This window comes from Aotus nancymaae, unplaced genomic scaffold, assembly GCF_030222135.1.
Source record: "Aotus nancymaae isolate 86718 unplaced genomic scaffold, 86718_ANA_hifiasm-v0.15.2.pri h1tg000020l, whole genome shotgun sequence".
In the NCBI taxonomy this organism is placed as follows: domain Eukaryota; kingdom Metazoa; phylum Chordata; class Mammalia; order Primates; family Aotidae; genus Aotus; species Aotus nancymaae.
In genome coordinates this window covers 50,380,661-50,392,764 of record NW_026988432.1, presented here as the reverse complement: position 1 = coordinate 50,392,764, position 12,104 = coordinate 50,380,661, and the positions used below count along the sequence as shown (strand labels likewise).

Genomic DNA, 12,104 nt, shown 5'->3' with positions numbered 1-12,104 from the left:
TTAAAAAAAAGAAACTTTTGAGATTTAGCATCTGGGACTGTACAATAGGCTATATTTTTCCAGGGTAATTGTTCGTTTTGTAAATCTGATACTGCTTATAATTCTTTGGCTGGGAGGCGGTACTGGGATTTAGTTTTAAATGGAAAATGCCTCTGGCTTTTAATTTTCTGGGCCCAGCAGTTTTCTGTTCTGGAATGGAGCCCTTGTTTCACACAGTTCATGTTTAGCTGCAGGGGTTTTAGTTTATAGCTTAGACTGGTTAAGCTTTTACTCCCAGAGGCCTCTGCATAGCAACTGTAGAAATCAACAAATAAGTTCATTTATGTCTGCAGCCTCCTCTCAGTAGCTGACTTTTTACATTTCCCAATATCCATTTCCTGACTTTTCTAGCCCCAGAGAAAAAAGCTCCACTAATTGGAGCTTATTTTAATTGAGCCTTAATATTGGATCTCACTGGAGTTGCCCCCAGAGCTGCTGAGAACAGAATGAAATGAAAGTACCTAAGGTTGAAGATGCGGTGTGTGTATGGGTGTGTGTGTGAAATTTTTCACTTGACCTACAGATTCTTTTCCCTCCTGAATAAATCATCAAGCCTGTTCACATTTCTGATTAAGGATCTGACAGCAGACGATAATAAAGACAATTGAGGTGTGAGACGTGTGATATGGAGCTGAAGAAATTGGTTTCTATAGTTACTTCACTGATTTCATGCAATTTTTAAGGATCTTTGTGCTAAATAAGAGTGATTTTCTGAGCAACCTTTTCCCTTAACTGTGCCTCTTGAACTATGAAATTTGTTGTTGCTCAACATTGTTGCAGTTGGCTTCGAGGTGCAGCAGCAGCAGGTTATTTATGAATATTTTAAAGGCCCTTATTGTTTGGATTAATGTAGGAATTGAGGCAAAACAACTGGAAATCTAGTAAGATTCTTAGAATCAATGTGGTGTGTTTTCATTAACATAGAGAAGGAAAATACATGAACTTTAGGTGGAATTTCAGAATTGGGACAGGGAACGTTGGAAAGGGAGAACGCTTTAAAAAGTTGAAAGCAGAAATATTTTATTTTTGGCAACAAAATATTCCTCATACTAATGTCTTTCCAGCGGAAAATGTATCTAAAAATATTAGTATGAGAACTGTACCTATAATTCTTTTTAAGCAAACCTGGCATGAGGATAGATTATTTGGGGATGGGCAACCTACTGTTTCTCTGAATCATAGGTATCCCACCTTGTTTTAATTAAGGACTGACTAGATGCTTATCTTCTAATTGCATTCCCGTTTTGGAAAATATGCAACAGAAGGCTTACCCTTTTAACCTTACCCTGCCTGTCCTCCATAAACCTTCATGAGCATCTGAATCTTAGATTAATTTTCCTTCAGCTTTGTATGAAATGATTTTGTTTTCATTTGCATTTTATTTTAGTATGTTGTTTAATAATTCCCTAAGGGATGAATAGGTGGACAACATTTTTCAAAGAAAACTGTGGGAGGAAATGTACCCCCCCCACAAAAAAAGCCTCTTTTAATGAGAACAGGTGGTAGCAAACCTGTGTTTTTCTCTTCCTTTGCACCTCCATTTATTTCTTTTTCCAAGCAAGGATAAAGGAACTCAATATAATTTCTTTCTGAAATATTTTGCAAGTTTTCTAGTTGCTTCCTATCATAAATCCTCTTTGATCAAAAAAAGGAATCAAATACATTGGCCCCTTTCCAAGAACAGAGCTGCTCTGTATTGCAAATGTTTGGTGAAATTCTAATATTGTCATTTTTTTGTCATCCTCCTGCCCCTTCTAAGGGCCTCTAGTTCAGAATCACGCATGCAGTGATAGTGTATTTTGTTTGATTGCATAAATATTGCCCATATCTTAATATAGAGTTGGATTGTTTGCTTATATGGTAATTTGTGAGGTTAGCATTTGGGATGCACTAATCGCTATCATGCTGGTATAAACTATGATGCTTTGGTTTGTGAATTTTTGGTATTTGGCTGTCTGAGAAGTTTTCTTTGTTCACTCATGAAATTTTTTTTAGCATAGATGCCTTATGCGTGCTTGTTTTAGAACTGATTTGTTTTCCCTTTTGAGGTAACTACCTACCTACTTACCTACCAGGCTTGTCATAAGAAAGAATAAAAGATTATTGGCTGTCTTATAAATGCAGATCTTCAAAGAACTGTTTAAAGAAGCTGTAGGCTTTATTTATGCGGAGAAATGTTTCAGCAGTGGTGTTTTTCATATGAATATTAAATCAATCTGAATCCCCTTTCATTCATAATCTTATCCATACTTGCTTTCAGCTGTTAAGGACTAGAATTTTTAGGCCAGGTGTGGTGGCTCACACCTGTAATCTAGCACTTTGGGAGGCTGAGGTGGGTGGATCATCTGAGCTTAGGAGTTCGAGACCAGCCTGGGCAACATGATGAAATCTCATCTCTACTAAAAATACAAAAACTTAGCTGGGCATGGTGGTGCATACCTGTAATCCCAGTTACTCAGGAGCCTGAGACACAAGAATTGCTTTACTCTGGGAGGCAGAGGTTGCAGTGAGCCAATATGGCACTCTATCGCCCAGGCACTGGACTCCAGCCTGGGCGATAGAGTGAGACTCTGTCTCAAACAAAAGAACTAGAATTTTTTTTTTTTCCCTTTTGAGACAGAGTTTCGCTCTTGTGCTCAGGCTGGAGTGCAGTGGCACGATCCACAATTGCAACCCCCATCTCCCGGGTTCAAGCAATTCTCCTGCTTCAGCCTTTCGAGTAGCTGGGATTACAGGCATGTGCCACCACGCCCAGCTAATTTTGTATTTTTAATTGAGACAGGATTTCTTCATGTTGGTCAGGCTGGTCTTGAACTCCCAACCTCAGGTGATCTCCCCACCTCGGCCTCCCAAAGTGCTGGGATTACAGGCATGAGCCACCGCACCCAGATCATTTCTCCTGTAGTTTTTCTTTTTTCTAATAAAGTTTTAGAGGCTGTTCATTTTTGCATTCCAGATATAAGGACAAGTTGTGTTAAAATGGACAAGTTTTTATAGAAGTGTCAAATAATTACTTTTCCTTCTTCCTATCAGCTTTTTTCAATTTTGTCATTCTCTTTTGGCACTTAAAAACAGACTGCCTTTGGGTTGACCATTAGCCTAATCTCACTCCATTGAGGAAGTTTCTGCTGCATAGTGTTCTTATTGACCTAACAGGTTATCTGTCTATTTGAAAACCAGCTGATATTTCTGTGGATATTCCTGTAATTCAAATGTTTTATTTTCAACTTAGAGCTGTCTTCTTTCCCTTTCTCTGTTGCCTGAAAAAACATTATAAGCATCCTCTCTCTTTTTCTCGCTATTATAACTTCATATTTTCAATACTAGCCCTTTCAAATTCTGAAATTTTTAGAATTTTTCTAGATACTTTTCCTAAAATATAAGTACTGGGATTCTTGCATTTAACCATCTCTTTGTGAACTTTTTTTTTTTTTTTTTTGAGAAGGGTCTCGCTCTGTCACCCATGCTGGAGTGCAGTGGCGTGGTCTCAGCTCACTGCAGCTTTGACCTCCTGGACTCAAGCAGTCCTCCTACCTCAGCCTCCCAAGTAGCTGGGACCACTGGTACATGCCACCACACCCAGCTAATTTTTGAATTTTTTTGCAGAGATGGGGTCTTCCAGTATTGCCCAGGCTAATCTTGATTTTGTGGTCTGAAGAGATTCTTCTGTCTCAGTCTCCATAAGTTCTGAGATTACAGACGTGAGCCACTGTACCCTGCTGAAAATTTCATTATAAATAGATTACTAATTGCCAAACTCTAACTTCAGACAATCAGGCATATCTTTGTTTAATGCAGCTGCAAACTTGTATGAAATGTGTGTTGTATGTCCTACATTAAAATCTAGCCCTCAGTATTTTCTTTTCTTAGCCCATCATCCAGAATTTTGTAGAGCTTAGCTGTCGTGACTTTGCAGTTCAAACATTTTGATTTAATTGTTATATATTTTGTGACCCTTACTTCCTTTTGGATTTCTTCTTTCTCCTTTGGGAAATGTGTGAGTTCAGTGCATCTGTGCAGAGGGTGAGACAAATAATTCATTTACTTTCCTTTTAACAATTCCTAGCATTCCACTTTGATTTGTTATCGGATGGTGGGGGAGAAAAAGGAATTCAAGACCTGTTGTGTGTTTGCTTCACAGTGCAACCTGTAGGAACTAGGCAAAAGAATAAATACTAAATGATTAAAATGCAGACCAGATTCGAAAACATGTATCCTGAAGTTTTGGGGATTTTTGTTTATAGAAAATAATAGGTTATAAAAAGTGTCAGTACAGTTCTTCATAAAACATTGTACAAGAAATAAAATACTGAATCATAAGGCTCATTACAGATTAGAAAATATTTAGGTATGAGAACTGCACGGTATATTCTTAAAATGAAATTTGAGAATATATGAAGTCAATGAAAGGTGATAGTTAAGACAAACTATTAAATTAAATCAGTTTCTATTTAAACTTCCTGCAAGTTCTATATGGCCAAAACTCATGGAGTACTGGACAGGAACAAATGAACAAATGAAATCTGTCATTAACAGTACATTCTAGCAATCAAATTAATATAGCAAGGTAAGACATTCTTAAAAGACAGGTTATAAAGAGCTTGTGTATGACAGCAGAGAAACAGATTGTACGATTTCAAAGCATTGATAGTCTAGGACAGTGGTTCTCAAACTTTGGCATGCATAAAATCATCTGCAGACCTTGTTAAACTACAAATTGCTAGGTCCCACAACCAGAGTTTATAATACTGTAGCACATCTAGGGTAGGACCTGAAAATGGGATTTCTAATAAATTACCAGATGTTGTTGCTATTGCTGCTGCTGCTCTGCAGATCACACTGAGAACCATTGGTCTAGGATGAGAAAGAATCAGGGCTTTGAAATTCATCCCTTTTATTTTCCCACTAACTAAATGGTCAAAGTACTGTGATTTGGGAACCTGAGATTTGGCCTCTTGAATGATCATAGTTCATTTATCATCCAATTATCTTTCAGTAGGTTCTCCTGGAACCATGAAAGCTCTACTAGGTTTCCTTCATGGATATTTTTACAAGATAACTTTAATGGTAGTATTTCTTTACTGGTATACCGTAAATGGAAAAGAAAATTTAGAGATTCACAAGAAGATTGCACTCATACTTTATTTTGATGTGTAGGATCTGTGTGTTTTGAGAGACTTTTCTCCTAGCAGAAAAATGCCTATTTAAAAAAATATTAGCATTGAACTGGAAGCAAAGTGTCTTGGATTCTAGATTCAGCCTGCCATTATTAAATGCTTGCTTTGGGGAAAGTTACTTTAATTCTTTGAACTTACCTCTGTTTCCTTGTATTTAAAATGAATTTAATGATACCTGTTCTGCTTATAATACAAGATTGTCATAATTTAGGGGAAGGTGAGGCACAAAAGAAAAAAATCAGTAGCTTAAAAACATTAGCTGTAGTAACATTTAAGATAGATATTATCAAGCTCTTAGATTTAGATTTGAGAGACTATGAATATGTTATTTCTTTCCTTCTAGAGGACTGGAAAGAAAATGAGAAGATAAAAGAGTGTAAGGGTGACAACTGAAAAAAAAATGATTGTAATGTAGAATAACTGTTGCACATTTATATTTTACACAGTTTATAAATCAAATGTTATTGCTGTAAGTTAAAGAGAGGTGTCTAATTGAGATTATGAGGAATATAACATTTTTTCAGGAAGGTGGGGATGGGTGAGTAGGGTTGACCAGCAAGGCACCAGAGTTTACATATCAAATTCCAGGAATCTCAGATGTTCTGGACAGTGTCTTGGTATCATAATAACTTGCCTTAGTGGTTGGGAGGAAAAAACAGATTCTAAACTGTTTGATTTGGTGGGATGACTGCCTAATAATTGTATTTAAGGGCTTAAAAAAAGATCTTGTATTTCTGTTGTGGTATCCTTGAAGTTTAGATAAGGTGGAATGGTGATTTTTTAAAAAAAATTTGCAACTTGGCCGGGCATGGTGGCTCATGCCTATAATCCCAGCACCTGGGGAGTCGAAGGTGGGCCGATCATGAGGTTAAGAGATCTAGACCATCCTGGCCAACATGGTAAAACCACGTCTCTACTAAAAATACAAAAATTAGCTGGGCATGGTGGTGCACACCTGTAGTCCCAGCTACTTGGGAGGCTGAGGCAGGAGAATCGCTTGAATCCAGGAGGCAGAGGTTGCAGTGAGCCAAGATCGTGCCTCTGCCCTGCAGCCTGGCAACAGAGTGAGACTCTGACTCAAAAAAAGAAAAGAAATAAAAACACGCATCTTGTTTTTTATTTTCCTTTGGCTTAAGATTCAGCTGTTAAGGTTTAGTAGTTTTTATTTTTTTTTTTCTGTTTGCTTTATTTTAGGATTTAACTTTGCATTCCCTGGTAAACTTGATCTTTTTAGTAATGATTCGGATGTAATTATAAGCATTGTTAAGAGTTTTAGAGTTAGATCCATGAAATTTTCCAAAGTATGTCTAATTTAATTAAAATTTTTACTATTTAAAACATTTCCATTGTTTGGTGTTAGGGTTTTATTGTTACCTTTATGTATATTTAACTTTCATTGTGAAATCAACAGGATGTTATTCTTAGTTCTTTGCATCCTGAGTTCAAAACCTGGTGTGATATACTTTGTTTCTCTTATTTCTTTTGATTTTTTCAAACATTCCTATTTGGTGGTATAATTATTTTCATTGCTACCTAAGCATGAGAAAGAAACACATTTTTTTATTTCCCATATTGTCTGTGTCTTAACTATCTAGATAAATTTGGTTCTTTCTGTTAAATGAACCCCTTTTCCTGTCCTTGCTGTTAGCTAATAAGAAACTTGGTTTATTCCTTCTTTAGCTAGCACCTGTGATTCTGCTTAATCTTTTGGTTTCTGTTTTCAATAATTTTTAGTTTTCCTTTTATTTTTGAAAATTATGTGCTTAGCATCAAGAAGTACCTCTATTCAACTTTACCTCTGAGAACTTGTGTGATCTTCAAGGTAATCTCTTAATGTTTTTTGGGATCTTGATTAAAGGCTATACCACCATGAGTTGTACTTATAAATGAGGAGATGAGTACTGAACACGAGGAATAAAATATTCTTCAATTACTATTGCTTAGTTGCCCTCTAGGGCACTATCTTGAATTTTAGAGACTTCTACCTCCTATCAGAGAGACTGTGAAAAGAGAAATGAAGGCTTTTTTCTGCCTTTTCCATTAGCCATAAAAGCAATAGTAAGCATATTCTTAAAAGATAACCTGCCAAACCTGTTTGGTCTCTTTGGAACAAGGTGTCTGTTGCTGGTGTTGGTGAGCAAGCAAGCTTACATTTTATTAAACAAAGACTAGTTGGGATATCATATAATAGAAATCAACTGTCAGAATTCTGGCTAAACTATCTTTAAAGAGTTCCAGTTAAGATGGAGTAAAAACACTTCATATTTTCTCTCCCACTGAATACAACTATAAAATCCGGACAGAATGCATGGAGCAGCTATTTGAGGACATTGAAAGGTAAATAGTAAACATATTGGGGAAGAAGATAAGAATTCAAATACTACTTGAACTGGTGGTGAGGTTGCTGTCCTCCATTCTCTACCCCCGTTTTTACCACTGCTTAATTCTAGAACTGGATACAATCACAGAAGTGTGTGGAAACAGTGGGCCAAAGCCCCAGCTTTCTGACCAGAAGGAGCTCCAGGGAACTAGAAATTACTGAGACGATGACAGAGAGGGAGGAGCTCAGGAAAGCAACCCCATATGATTGTGTTAAACTCCTAGACCTGCTCCTGAACTATACATTTGTCATATGTGGATCTTATTCTAATGAGCATACCAAAGCCTTTAAGAACTGGACCAACAAACCACCACCAGGTCCCAGATTGACCACTGGGGGATGCACATGTGGGGCAGATCCAATTAGCATTGTGAAAGCTTTGAAAACTCAGCTGATGTTGTAGCCACAGACCACAGAAGTCACATTGGAATCTATGGCTTGAACCTGTGTTGACTGCATGCTAAAACAAAGGTAGTAACATTCTCTGAAGGATTTCTAGAATACCCAGAGTTTCATAACGTAATACAGTTGACATAGGTTTGAACTGTACAGGTTCATTATATATGGATTTTCTCCAATCACTTGTGGATGGAAAATACACTATTTGCAGGATGCGAAACTCACATATATGGAGGGCTGACTTTTCATATACACGAATTCTGAAGGGCCGACTGAGAACTGAATATACATGGATTTTGGTGTTCTTCGGCATCCTAGAATCAATCCCCCGTGTATACCAAGGGACAACTGTATTCAAAATATTCAGGATACAATCCAAAATTACTTGATAAGAAGAACCAGGAATATCTCAACTCCTATGGGAAGAGACAATCAACAGATACCAGCCGCAAGATAACATAAATGTTGGAATTATCTGACAAACACTTTACTATAAAAAATGCTCCAAGAAGCAATTATAAACACTCTTGAAATGATTGGAAAAGTAGAAACTTCCAGCAAAGGGCCAGAAAATAAAATGGAAATTTAGGAACTGAAAATGACAATAACCAAAATAAAACACGTTCAGCTGAATGAGCTGAATAGCAGGATAAAATGACAGGAAAGAGTCAGTTATCCCAGTCAGTAAACCCAGGTTCAACTCACATTATAATCAATCTCTGAAAACTATGTAGATGTAGAAAATAAAAATCTTGAAAATAACCAGAGAAAAGGACACATGTCAATAGAAGAACAATAATTGCAATCACTAGATTTCTTATTAGAAAGCAAATAGATGGCATCCCATCTGAATTTGAGCAACTAAAAAAAAAAAAACGGATAAAGAGAAAGCAAATAGAAAAACTTTTTTCTTAAAGGAAAAAAACCTGTGGAGATCAGAAGTGGCAAAACATTTTTAAAAGGAGCTGTCAACTTAGAATCCTATACCTCATGAAAATACCCTGCAGGAATGAAGGTGAAATAAAGACATTTTCTGGTGAAGAAAAAGGAAAAAAATTGATTTCCAACAAAGTTGCTGTAAAAGAATTAGGGAATTATTCAGAATGAAGTCAGGTGATACCAAAGGGAAACTGAACTTCAGGAATGAAGAAAGCACAATAGAAATGGAAAACATAATAGGCTCTTCTGCTTTTGAATTAAAGTATGTTTAATGGAAAGCAGATTTGAGGACTGACATTGGCAGGATGGCTGACTAGAGAAGCCTGGTGCTTGTCTCTTCCACAAAAAAGGACCAAAGCAATGAATAAACAGATAAGATTTGACTAGAATGTCAAATAGAGTGCTACAGTGCAGTGGGGGAATGGAGACACACACACCTGTGATGATTAGAAGTCCAGGAGGGCAGCATGAGGGTACCTAGCATCTGCAGTCCTGTCTTTCCCACCTGGATTGGATCTGGAGTCAAGAGAGACTTCCCATTGCAGGGAAAAGGCAATCAGAATATCCCAGCCAGCCCCATTGCCACCACAAACATGTACAGTCTCTACTACAGGAGAATCCCTCAGTCCTCAAAAGCTCTGAACTCAGCTTAGACAGCTACCACAAATTCACACAGCTGCATTGCCCCTAATTAGGAACACTAAGGTGTGCACTGCCAAGCTTCCATCCACCCCTTTGAGCCAGTCTGCTGCACCACAGCACCATCTTGAGAACAGAGCCACTTCTGGAGTGTGCCCTTCTCAAGGAGTCAGTAGGCACTGCACCTCTCCAGCACTGGGGCTCCATCTTCATTCCACCAAGTCCACACTTGTGACTGAATGCCAGAACCCCAGCAGCATGGAGCCTGGGCCCAGGATTGTCTGTGATGGTCCTGCATAGAAGAGAAGCCAACTCCTGCCACCTTCACTTCCAGCTAGAAGAATAGTCTGGCAGTCCTACCCACGGTGAACCTGTTCTTGAGCTGGCCAAACTGCTGCATGCCTGCCCCTTAGTGGGAGAGGCCTTCAAGCCTCTGAGCAGCTGACAGACTTTTGCACCAATGGTGTGGCTACGTGCCTGTGCTCAGGGCCTGAGAAACAGCCCTGCAATGTCCTACCTTCCTCAGATAAGCTGCTGGTCTGCCCAACAGCCCTGTGACCACAATCAAGGTCTGAAAAGCAGCTCCACTGGCAGCCAGACTCCAAGGCCAGCTGAACAACCATGAGCCCACATTTTGGGCCTGAGAGACTGAGCCATCCTAGCAGACATGCCTTCAGGCCAGTCAGGCAGCCGTTTTGGGCAACAGGCTGCTCCTTGCAGACATGTCCTTGGGCCGGCTGAGCAACCATGTGTATGGCCTCCTGGCCAGAATAAGAGCCCTGTAGCCCAAATCCAAGCCCCAAGTTGGTGGACCCACCATGTGCATGTATATGCCCCTGACCTGAGAAGCAGCCCAGTAAGTCCACACCCAGCAAAACTGCACCACCTCCAACACAAACTCAACCCAGACCACTGAGACATTTGCATATGTCACTAGTATGGATTACAGCTGAAGAAACTACACTACTGTGTCCACCTAGAACTCAACAAACTGATACCCCAACACCCATTCATGTAAGTAAAACTTTCTTTGTGAAACCTACTCCATAAAATTGGAAGAGGGACTTTTCTACCACATGAATGGAAATCAACGTAGGGATACATCAAACATGAAAAACCACACATAAATATCAATGAAAAGGAACACAGTAATTTTCCAGTAACAGAGGCTAATCAAGAAGTATATAAAATGCCAGAAAAAGAATTCAGAACAATAATCTTAAGTAAGCTCAGTGAAATATGGAATACTGATGGACATTCAGTGAAATCAGGAAAACAATTCACGATTTGAATGGATAAATTTTTATTTCTGTTTATCTTTTTTTGAGACGAAGTCTTCTTGTGTCACCCAGACTGGAGTGCAGAGGCGTGATCTCAGCTTACCTCTGCCTCCTGGGTTCAAGCAATTCCCTGCCTCAGCCTCCCAAGTAGCTGGGATTATAGGTGCCTGCCACCACACCTGGCTAATTTTTGTATTTTTAGTAGAGATGGGGTTTCACCATGTTGGGTAGGCTGGTCTTGAACTCCTGACCTTGTGATCCACCTGCCTTGGCCTCCCAGAGTGCTGGGATTACAGCATGAGTTACGGCACCCAGCTTTTATTTATCTGTTTTAGAGACAAGGTTTTACTTACTCTGTCACCCAGGCTAGAGTGAAATGTCTTGAGCATAGCTCACTGTACCTTTGAAGTTCTGGGTTCAAGCCATCCTCCCACCTCAGCCTCCTGAGTATCTGAGACTAGAAGCATGTGCCACCATGCCCAGCTAAGTCAATGAGAAATTTAATAAAGAGATAGATATCATAATAAAGAACCAAACAGAAATCCTACAGCTGCAGAATCCAATGAATGAAATAAAAAATACAATTGAGACCTTCAACAATCACTATACCAAGCAGAAGAAATAATTTTTGAACTTGAAGAGGTTGAAGCAACACAGGCAGACCAAAAAAAAAAAAGAATGAAGAATTATGGGAATTCACAAATTAAAAAATTCTTATTAGATTAACGTGGATTTCTCAGCAGAAGCTATACAGGCCTGGAGAGAATGGGATAATATATTCAAAGTACTGGAAGGGAAAATTAAAAAAAAAAAAAAAGCCAGCCAACAATATTATACCCAGCAAAACTATACTTCAGAAACTAGGGAGAAATAAAATGTCTCACAAACAATCAAAAAAATAAGAGAATTCATCATCGTTAGACTGGCCTTACAAGAAATACTCAAGTGAGTGTTACATTTGAAAGTGAAAAAATGATAACTACCATCATGAAAGGATGTGAAGCTATAAAATTCACTGGTAGAACCAATACACAAAAGAGAAATAGAAAGGAATCAAACCTTATCACTTCAGAAAATGACCCACCTATAAAAATAAACAATAACAGATGAAGAAAGGTACAATAGATATACAAAACAACCAGAAAACAATAAAATGACAGCAGTATGTCCTCACTTATCAATAATAATCATTTGTGTAAACAAATATAGTGACTGGGAAATTTTTTCTTCTGCAGTCATACCTCACTAGGT

The 12,104-nt window shown here is 38.4% G+C and overlaps 1 protein-coding gene across 2 annotated transcripts in view; it reads left to right on the top strand.

Moving 5' to 3' along the window:
* TAF4B (TATA-box binding protein associated factor 4b) overlaps positions 1–12,104 on the top strand; it is a 161,041-nt gene that overhangs the window by 109,130 nt on the left and 39,807 nt on the right. The window lies entirely within an intron of this gene.